At 43.2% G+C, this 10,545-nt stretch overlaps 1 long non-coding RNA gene across 1 annotated transcript; it reads left to right on the forward strand.

Annotated features, from left to right (window-relative positions):
• The first annotated feature begins 3,266 nt into the window (after positions 1-3,266).
• Positions 3,267-9,507, forward strand: LOC141572370 (uncharacterized). The gene is made up of 3 exons (XR_012497751.1): positions 3,267-3,410; positions 3,637-3,756; positions 7,443-9,507. It is a non-coding gene; the product is annotated as an uncharacterized LOC141572370 (long non-coding RNA).
• Positions 9,508-10,545: the final 1,038 nt, after the last annotated feature.

Genomic DNA, 10,545 nt, shown 5'->3' on the forward strand with positions numbered 1-10,545 from the left:
ATGCTTTCCCAGGCTCAAAGGGAAGATGCTGCCCCTGTATATGGAATTGATTGGAAAAAATCTCCTAGTTACGTGGACCTCCACAGCTTGATGAGAGTGAATGTGGACGGGTCAGCCACTTTCTGATTCATCTGTCCTGCACGCCTTGGTTGGCAGGCACACAGTTGCCTCTGCCCCAAGTAGACCTCATTTGAAATTCCCCATGTTGCTGTCATGTCCAGAGCTAAAGCCTGGTCACAGGACTCAGTCGCTCTAGGCTGTAGGTCAGTTCACTCACAGTACCCATCCTCCCTGAATTTCAACCTGAAGAGACAGGCTGGCCTGTCCCATACCTCCTAAGAGTCTAGATCTGAAGGGAGCCCCAGGGATCACGCAGTCTTGTCTAAGCTGGCCCTGAGCGGAAGTGTCACACCACTGGGCAGTGACAGAGCTCGGCCTGGCTCTCAGTCCAGTGCACTGTCCACTCCCCTAAGATGCCCCCACTGGTTGTTCAATCCAAGGACACAATCCGTGAAGAAAGGAGGATGTTGTGAAATACTTCTACTAGAAGCCCAAGTTTGGTTGAAAGCCCAGATGGTTCTCTCCCAACCCTCCTAACCTAGTCTCAGTTCAGCAATTTTCACCTCCCTCATTCTTCTTGTTAACCCTTCTCCACAAGGCCAGACAGAGCCTGCCTTCCGATAAGCAGCGCCTGAGAACAACTAAGCTGACTTCTTCTTGCACCTTTCCCGACACCTCCACTGGCAAGACCTTGCTATTGAGCAATCACCTTGTGCAAACTGACTCTCCCTGGCCCTTCACAATTACTCAGCAACTCTGCAAAACAGTAACACAACTGTTTATTTTTATATCAAGTTCAATATTGAAAAGCTAGCTTTGTACTTTTTTTCTGTCCCTTGAGGAAGTTACTAGAGACCCGAAGGATTTCTCTGACTCCTGACTACCAGCTCGACATGCTTCCCTCTTCTGCTAGTCCCCAGTCTGTGCCAGGTAACACAATAAGTGTCAGGGAGAGAACAAGATATTCCTATCCCTCCTGAGGGAAGATGTCCCCCAAATGGAAACCTGCCATTCACTCAACCTCCCGCCCAACCATCCATCCCCAGGGCCACCAACCAACTCATGCTTCCACAGCATCCCACCAGCCTGGGTCATTATCTCCTATGTTTGTTCTGCAGTTTTATAGTTTACAAAGCATTTTAACCTCACTGCATGTGATGTCCAAGACCTCCCTGCAGGATAGGCAGAGCAGGTGTTCACATTAGAGAGACGATAATTATATATATTTATGCATGTATTGGGGGCTGATCTGACCAAGTCTGTGTAGTTAGAAAGCAGTAGCGTCAGCTTCTTGACTTCAAGTCCCGTGTTCCTTGCAATCTTCCTTCTCCCAGCTCCTCTCCTTATTATCCATCTTGCATATTCAGCTAAATGGAGCTTTCTAGTACGCCATTTTTTTCAGATTACTCACATTCAAAAAGCTTCAGAGATTCCTAAATTCCTGCAGGATAAAATTCGTGCGTGATTCAGCTGGTCTTTCAAGGCCCTCCTCAGGGTGATTCCTAAAGGGTCTCCCCAATGTTGTTTCTACATCTTCAGCCAGATGGATCTATTTGAATTTCCTACAATGCCCTGTGTACTTTTTCAACCTTCGGACCTTTATCCGGTTTCTTCTTTAGACCTCCTCATGCTTCAACCCAGGTTTGTCTTTCGAGATGCTGCTTCATTAAGGCAGACCTCCTGCTAGGACCCTTCCCTGGACACCCTCAGCCCACAGGGAATGCTTTCCTGGGAAAGCCATAGCCTGGGACTAGAGAGCAAACCTGCTGCATCCATAGGTATTGAAGGTGGACTCTACCTGCTATTTCCCAACTCAGCTGGGCTTTGCACATAAGAGAAGTGTCATCGTGTGCATCGACTGGTGTTGCTCTACTCCACCAAGTTCAAGAAGAGTTTGGGGTAAGATTTGCCTTTTCATGACTAAACAAGAAACAGTAGAAAAAATGTTGACTCAAAACTAAAAACTTTTATTCCATTACTAAAGTATTAATTGTGCCCTCCTTTATCAAAGCAGGAGAGGGACAGTGGGGAAGAGGAAGAAGGGGTGGAGACGGATGGTTCAAGCTCAGAGCAGAGGGTCCTGATTCCCATCCCTGGCTCCTCAAGGCCCTGTAATGCACATGCAGCCCTGGGAGGAGAGTGCCAGCACTGTGGGTCACTAGTGGTTCCTTGTACTATTTCACATCAGAGCCTCAGTTGTCTCAGCCAGAAAATATGGGTGAGTGCCCCTGCCCAGACTATCTCACTGGAGAATAGAGGTAAATGTGCTTTGTAAGTGTAAATGCTGGACCTATAGGAGGGATGGTTCATTTCTAAAGCCTAGGCCATCCCTTCCTTCCCACCTCTGCCCAGTGTCTTTTCTCTGCTAACACCCATGAGACTGTCTGGATCGTTAGAGGGGCAAACGTTCCCTTTTGTACCTGTGCTGTTGACTGATGGCCCTCTGATACTGGAAATGTCCCATGATCCTTGAGCTATTATTAGGGCTGGTTAAATTGGCAGAAGGAAACTATAAACAGCCAGCATGGTCATAACTAACCTTTTGGTTTCCCATTTCAGGAACCAGATTCAAAATAAAGCTTTTCCTTTAAAGAGAGTGCATTTCTGCAGTTCTTCACAACACACTGAAAGAAAGGGGGAATTTACAAGCCTGGGGAATTTGTCTTCCATGAGTTTGCTCAGCCCCAGTCCTCAACTCTGGAACATTGGTCCCAAACTGCTACTTGAGCCTTGAAGTTCAGACAGGCTGGGTAGACTTCCAGGTACTTCCAGTGCTGGCTGGTCTGATCCTAATGCCCTATCCTGGGACAAATGCCCATGACTCCAAATGGGGCAGAATCTCAGATAACAGCAAAGGGGTCAGACAGGGAGGAGTTTGGGGCCGTTGCTCCTGAGTCCATGCCGGCCTCTGAACTACTCATGGAATTTCTACCTCTCACATTTTCACCTAAAATTCTGGTGGGGTCCAGGCTCCCGTGGCCTGGCAGGCTGCAGTGAACCACCCCCCTAACTCCCCCCTCCCCTCACACATTTGCAACCGCGCTTCATTTGCCACCCCCACCTCCTTTAAAGCAGTCAAGATATTTTAAAACCCTTGTTTTGATCTTCTTTGCATATCAGTTACACTATTTCTGAACATGTTTATTTTTATTTTTTTTTCCGGTGGTGAGCCTGTTGCTTTGAGTCCTCAGCTCGCACGTTTCCACTTCCTCTCACTTTCCTGCACACCCCTGTGGTCTCTAGACATGTGGCTCGGGCTAGGCTGGATGGTTCTCAGGGCCTGGGGCCTTTGATGGAGCCCCAGGAGGTAGGTTCTCCTCACCCTGGGTCTGCTCCTGACATCTGCAGAGGTGAGATGAAATTTCAGTTATGTTTTTATGTTTTCTCTGCCTCCGCTCCCAAGGAGGTAGTTCTGAATACCAGTTGGGGGCGGGAGTAGGAGGTAGGAGGGCCCTGGACTGGGCAGGAGAGAGACCAGAGTTTTTGTTCCAGCTTTGACACTGACTTTGTGAAAATCCTCTCTTCTTTGGGTTGGACTTAAAATTTCTAAAGCTCCTTCTGGCTCTATCTTTCTAGGATTCTAACCCACATAGGGATGGACACTGCTCTATCAACTAACAAAATAACTTCTTTATGAAAGATCCACTTAGGACCAGGTTCTGAGACGGACATGTCGGAGATCCAGGGATGACTGAGGTACCGCACTATCAGGGAGCTATGATTTATATTTGTGGGAGACAGCATCCCCCTCAGAATAAAATCTTGTGAAAAGTCCAAGCTAAACCCTGCTAGTGAGTCATGACATACGTCTAAGCCCTCGTGCTTCCCAACATTTTTCATATCACAGCACACTTAGAAAGTAATGTTATTTGAATGGCATCCTGGGCAAATGAACAAATCTGTTCTTGCTTGGTGGCAACCGACCTATGAATTCTGGCTGTACTGGGCCCTTCCTGACCCTCCAAGGATTGCGAGACAATATTTGCATCCATTGGGGCCCAGATTTGGGAAGATTTTGTTGAAAGGATTAAGACAAATTTCTTGTTTAAGTGGAAAAACAATGGTGTTCTTCTGGCCTATAAAAAACACACACAACATTCTAGAGCGGGCAAAACAAGTATAAGGGTGGGTCCTGAAACCAGACCAAAGAGATTCAGATAGAGAATCTACCATTTGCCAACTCTGTGTCTTCGGAAAACACTAAAGCTCAGTTTCTTCTGTCTTGAGAATGGAAATAATAATATTCTCAACCTCCATAGGACTAAATAAGGTAATTCACCTCAGCACATTATAAGAACTCAGAAATGTTAACTATTATTATTATGGCTAGTGTGAGACAGGAAATTAAAGGTCATCTGGCTCAATCCTCTTGCTTGAGAGGAGATTTTGACTTGAACAAAGTCGCACAGCTAGTTAGTAGCTGAGCTGGGACTAGAACCCAAGAGTTCTGATTTCAATGTTGTGCTTTTATACAATAAAGGGAATAAAACATCACTGCATATTTAAAAAGAAAATCCACATTCTCCGTATTTAGAGTAGGTCTTCCTTCCCTGATGCCATTTTGAAGATAGGACTATTCATATTTGGCTTTTCAATGACCCTGTCTTAGGCACAAGACTGAATGAGGTGACCTCCAGAAGCTTTGTCTCATATTCCAAGTAGGTAGCCAAGGGACATATTGTTTGGCCTCAGAAGGCAAGAGAATAGGCACAGTGGCTACACATCTGGCATCCAGATGCCAAAGGCACCAGATTATCAATCCGGAAGTCCCACTAGACATGTGAACATATTGAATCTCTGGTTCACTCAGAGGCACGCATCACGTTCAACAGCAAAATGAGGACTAGAACTTGGATCTCAGACTTTCTGATGGTGTCCTTTCCAGAGTTTACCAAGTAAGATAGGATGTAAGACTCACTGTCTGCATATCCCGACCATGTCACCCAAGCCTATAAACATGCTGACTTGCCCTGCAAAGTCAATTACTCATGTAAATTTGTTTTCCTCCTTTCTTTCTTTCTATAAGCTACAAAGGATTGAGGAAACTTATTGGAAACACAGTAATGAATAATGAAGTGTGCCTAAAAATAAACTCTCACATCTTAAAAAGAGACCATAGGAGATCCAGGGCCATGCTGCCCGATGTGGTATCAGTAGGCACATGCGTCTATTTCAATTTAAATAATTAAATACAATGAAAAATTTAGTTCCCCAGGTTCACTAGCCTCATGTGACTAGTGGCTACGTAATTAACATTGCAGATACAGAATATCTCCATGATTGTAGAAAGTTTCATTGGACGAATCTATCTAGACAGGTAACTATAGTCCCACACATTTGCAATAATTCAGGCAAAATTTTGGCTCTGAGCTTTGTGTTACTAAAGCCAAGAACAAACAAACAATAAATAAATCAAAGCAAAGTCAATTATGTCATTACCAGTTCCTCAAGAGAAGTGAAGCTTTTCTAGCACTTGGACCTAAAATAATTTCTCACATAGAACTTTATAGAAAAGGTTACTGAGTGACATGGCAAATAATGTCCTTGGAAACCACAAGGGACAGTGTAGTCACAAATTTCAACGTCAATTTTTATATTAACTCCCTATAAAAGTTGAAGATATAATTTACCAAAATTCAACTAAAGGGAAATACGTGTCCTGTTGGGTCCTCGGGTGGAGGCCCAATACTTATTTACTTGATCTTAAAGAAGACATTTGAGCAACATTGGTCAGGTGAATTTGCTCCAAGGGAATGACGTTTGTTCTGAGGCCTGAATGACAAGATGAAGTCATTGGAGATCTAGAAGAAGAATATTCAAACGGAAGGAAAAACAAATGCAAAGGTCCTCAAATTGGAAAATATTGGCAAGTTTGAGGGAGAAAAAGGCCAGTGAACTTTGTGGAGGAGACTGAGTAGAGGGAGGTGATGCTGGACAGGTAGTCATGGGCCAGGGCCAGTAGAGTTTTATAGCTCATGGTAAGAGGGTTTAGCAGATAGGTGACATTATAATTTATGGTTTTAGAAACATCATTCTGGCGACTTCATGAAAAGCTAACAATGGGGAGGAAAAGTCTAGATAGGAAGGATATCATGATAGCTTGGAAGATGGTCAGCAGTGTAGATGATGATAAAACTAAGTGGGCATATATTTTACATGTAAAGTCAGTAGGACGTGCTGATGGGTTAATCATGGGACTTGAAGGAAATTAAAAAAACCAACTAGAATGACTCAGTTATTTACTCTGAACAAATAGCTAGGAGGCTCAGTACAACCTACTGTGACAGGAAAGATACTGCAAGAAGGAATTAGAATGGGGGAGGGGCAAATCAATTGTTTGGTTTGGGTCATGGTTTGCGTGAAATGCCTATTAGATATATAATTAGAGTTATCAAGTCTGGAGCTGAAGGGAGACGTCAGATGAAGACCGAGATTTGGAGTTACGTGCATGTAGATGGAATATTAAAACCATGGGACTTGATTTCATCTAGGAAGAGTGTAGATGGAATAGGAACAAGGACCCAGAGCACTCCAAAGTCTGATGTAGAGAAGGAAGAGTCAGACAGGAGATGGGAAGGTAAGAGCAAACCAGGTGAGTGTAGAATCGTAGACACCTGGAGAAGAAAATGTTCAAAGAAATATAAAGGATCAAACATGTCAAGTTCTATTGAACAGTCCAACAAGTTGAATATGTTTTGGCTTTGGAAACGTGCAGATCATTAGTGACTTTGATTAGAGCTGTCTAAATGGAGTGATAAGATCCGAAGCAAAGCAGAGCAAAGCTGAGGAACAGAGTTGATGGGAGATGAAGAAGTGGAGATGGAAACGTAGATCTTACTTTTGAAGATTTTTGTGAAAGAGGCACGAAAAAGAGGTGGCAACTGGAAAGACATGTAGGATCAAGGGAGAGCTGTTATTTTTCAACGGTTGTTATAACGGCATATTTGTATGCTAATAGGATGGAGGTAACAGAACAAGAGAAAATGGCCTTGCGGAAGAGAAGTACATGAAGGGAGGTAGAATCGAGAGGAGAAATGGAAAGATGAGGCTTAGAAACACCATCTCCTCTGTAATAGGAGGGAAGGAGGTGTCTGTGAGTACAGATGCAGGGGAGTAAAGGAGCTTGTGGTGGGGAATAATTCTCCTCTGATAGTAAGGAAGGAAGGTCATTATCCTGGGGAATAAAGAGGGTAAAACAAGGTAGAGATTTAAGGAGGGAAGAAAAGGTGTAAAAGACCCAGAGGCTGTAAAAGCAAAACTTCTAGAAGTGTTATAGGGTCCTCTGTCAGGGTAGATTAGAGAGTTGTGGTCATAAATTAAAGTGAGGTGATCAGCATGGTCGGCAATGTTCTTTTTTTAAAATGTGTTTTTATGAATTCCAGGTATACAAAACAACAGAATGATCAGACGTTCACACCCCTCACGAAATGATCACCCCACCAAGTCCTCTGCAATATTTTTAACAACATTCTGCTGCTCAGGTGCAAGCAAAGGAGGAGACAGAGAATGGTTACATTTTACCAGGATTGCGGTTTTGCCCAGTGAAGGGGAAAGCAGCAAGGGGATGTAGGATGCTGGGAAAAGAGTGCTTATGGTACAGAGCAGAGGGAGTTAGGTTGGCATAGGGGTTCCGAGGGAGTAACGCATCACAGGACTCCATGTATCTCCAAACTGTCTACCCAGATCATCAGTATGCCAAGAGCTTTCCTGATCTTGAAAAGGGAGCTCATTACTGACTTCTATTATTTTTTTGTGACGTATAGAACCCATCCTTCAGGGTTATGAGACCATTTAGAAACTGAATATTGATCACCAGCTAGGTGGAAGAGTCACTGCTGACCACAGAGGAGGACATTTTTCCTAGTTACACACACTCTGCAGCTAAGTAGCACCACATTGCTTAATTAAACCTAGGAGATAGGGCGGCTGGCGGGAAAACACCTCACATGTGCAGAGAGAAGATGTGGGTTTGGGTCATTATCTGTTGCACGTAGCAGGTGAGAAGTTTCCCTCATACCCCGAGCTTCTCTTCCCTCTCATTGTAGTTCTGGCCCTGCATAAATTATGGCTTGTTCCATAGATCTGCTAAGAAGAACATAAGACCATCTCAAGCTTCAGGAATTGTGGAGATATGAAAAATTTCCTTATTATTATAACTCTGTAAGTTGGCCTGCAAATACAGGTCACCATAGCTTATAAGAAACTTGCCTTAAAATTGAAGAAATACTTGAAATGAAAGGAAAGTGTATTTCAAAACAAAAGCAATGAGAAGAAACTTTCTTTTTTGTGCAACATCCTATGAACTCGTGGCTCTCAAAGCCCAGGATATTGCTGCACTTGGCCACACAATGTGTTTTGAATAGCACAAGACTAATCCCTGAGTCACTCTATAATCCCGAGTTAGTGACTATCTTTTGATACCTCAGTCATCTTCTCTGTAAAGTGGGAAGAATTGTATGACTTCCTACTCAACTCACAAAGACAAGGACATCAGGAAGATTCGATGCTTTTTTTTAAAGAAAAAAAAGTAACTGGGAAGTATTCTTGGTTACTTTGAGAAGAGGTTGGTACACATATGAATTGTCGCTATTATTACATGTGAGGCAATCCTTCCCACCCCCACCATATCCCAGGGCTACTGTGTGACAGGCTATTTTTAAATCCTCATCTCTGGAAGCATATGGCCCTGCATAGTGCCAAAGAGAGAACACTGACCTGCTTCTGTGTGTTTGCTTGTTTGTTTTGATCCGATGGAGCATTTTCTAGAATCTGTTAAAGATTATCCTTTCTACCCTAAAATTCTAAAGTGAGTGCTAAAGTTTTTCTGCAGCACAGCCTGCAACAGACCATGGCAATAGAACTTGCTGAGGCAACCATAGAAGACCACCTAGGACAACTGTATGTTTATACAGATCTCCTTCCTTCTGCATCAATTAAGAGGTTTCAGGCTGACTGATGATGGTGATGGTGATGATGATAATTTCTTTTGTTTTTATGTTTTTATTGGTCTCAACTACTCTGGAATAATGAAATGAAATGCTTAAAATTCATGACTGAAGCCCTTTCCTGCTCCAAATATACAGGATGCCTATTCTAAGCCCCCTCTAGTTGACCTGACTTGACCTCCGCTGCTTGGCTATTTGGCAAGACTGTTCTGAATCTAGTCAAACTTCGCACTCATTGGATTTGATTTCTGACACCAAATCCCTGGAAGGATGTCCAGCTTATCAGTTGCAAAAGGAGAGAGATGAAAACACCTATTTCACGAGTTTATGGGAGCTAACTTCTGTGCAAGGGCAAAATATTTCCCCAGTTGAAGTAAGAAAAAGGATAAGAAGGATCCCACAAGTCTTTCTTTTTTTTCATTTTATTTTACTTTTTCTATAAGGTCCAGAGTCAAACCGTCGTGTCTTTGTGTTAAGTGATAAATAAAAATAGAAGTGACAAGAATGTTTTGCACTTTACTTATTCAATGTAAAAGGTAACTTATAAATGAAGGTGTTAAGGGAAACTCAGGAAGACAGGGCCTGCATCTCCAATTAAATTGCTGAATAAAAAAGATGTGAGAGCAGTTTAAAATGTTCTGTATGACCCTAGAGGCCAAACAGGAAAATTTACAAAAACTCACGAGGAAAAACAATTGGGACGCTACAGACACATCCAACCATGGAAAGGCCATCTTCAAGTGGCAGTGAACTCCCATTGTTAGAGAGGTTCAGCAAGAGGGTGGATGAGCACTTTCTGGGGATATTGGAGCATCAATTCTGAAATTGGCTGCATGTGGAACCCGGTGACTTTTATGGTCTTATCTGACTCTGAAAATCTATAAATTTATGGGTCAAGCAGCAACTTCAAATCCTTTTGGATAGACAGAGAAATGGACAGCTTGAGACCAATTCAGATTTTCAAGTCTCTTCCAATGTACGTAGAAAGATGCTCCCTATTTTTTGTCCTCCCTTGTCCAATTTAACTTACATTTCAAAGTTTAGACACCAACAATAGAGGAAGTGTTAATAAGGCTTGTCATCCCCCTACAAACAGAATTGTCTTTGACTTACATGTATTTCTTTCTATTCCCATTTCCACTGGTCTGGTCCAGGACCACTTCACCCCCCGCCTGGACCCCTGAAGTAGCCGTCTTCCCTCCTATATCTTCCCACAAGTCCGTCTTTTACATATGAGTCCTCCCAAATCATTTCATCACAATCTGTCATTGGTCTCAAAACTGTTCTGACTATCCCTTTCTTATAACACTCCTCAAATTCTTCAATCCACAACTCCAGCTTGGCTGGGAGTTCTAACTCCAAGTAGATTGATCTACCAGGAAAACCCCCGCTAGTTAACTCAGCTGTGCCTCACCCATAAAGACCTTTTCATTCTTCTCTGTCTAATTCATCACCCAACTCAAGCCTCATCTCCTCCAGGAGGCATTCCCAACTGCTCAACCCGTTCATGATCTCCCCTTCTCTGCACTCCTAGAGGTCT

This window comes from Rhinolophus sinicus, linkage group LG01 (genome assembly GCF_036562045.2).
Source record: "Rhinolophus sinicus isolate RSC01 linkage group LG01, ASM3656204v1, whole genome shotgun sequence".
In the NCBI taxonomy this organism is placed as follows: domain Eukaryota; kingdom Metazoa; phylum Chordata; class Mammalia; order Chiroptera; family Rhinolophidae; genus Rhinolophus; species Rhinolophus sinicus.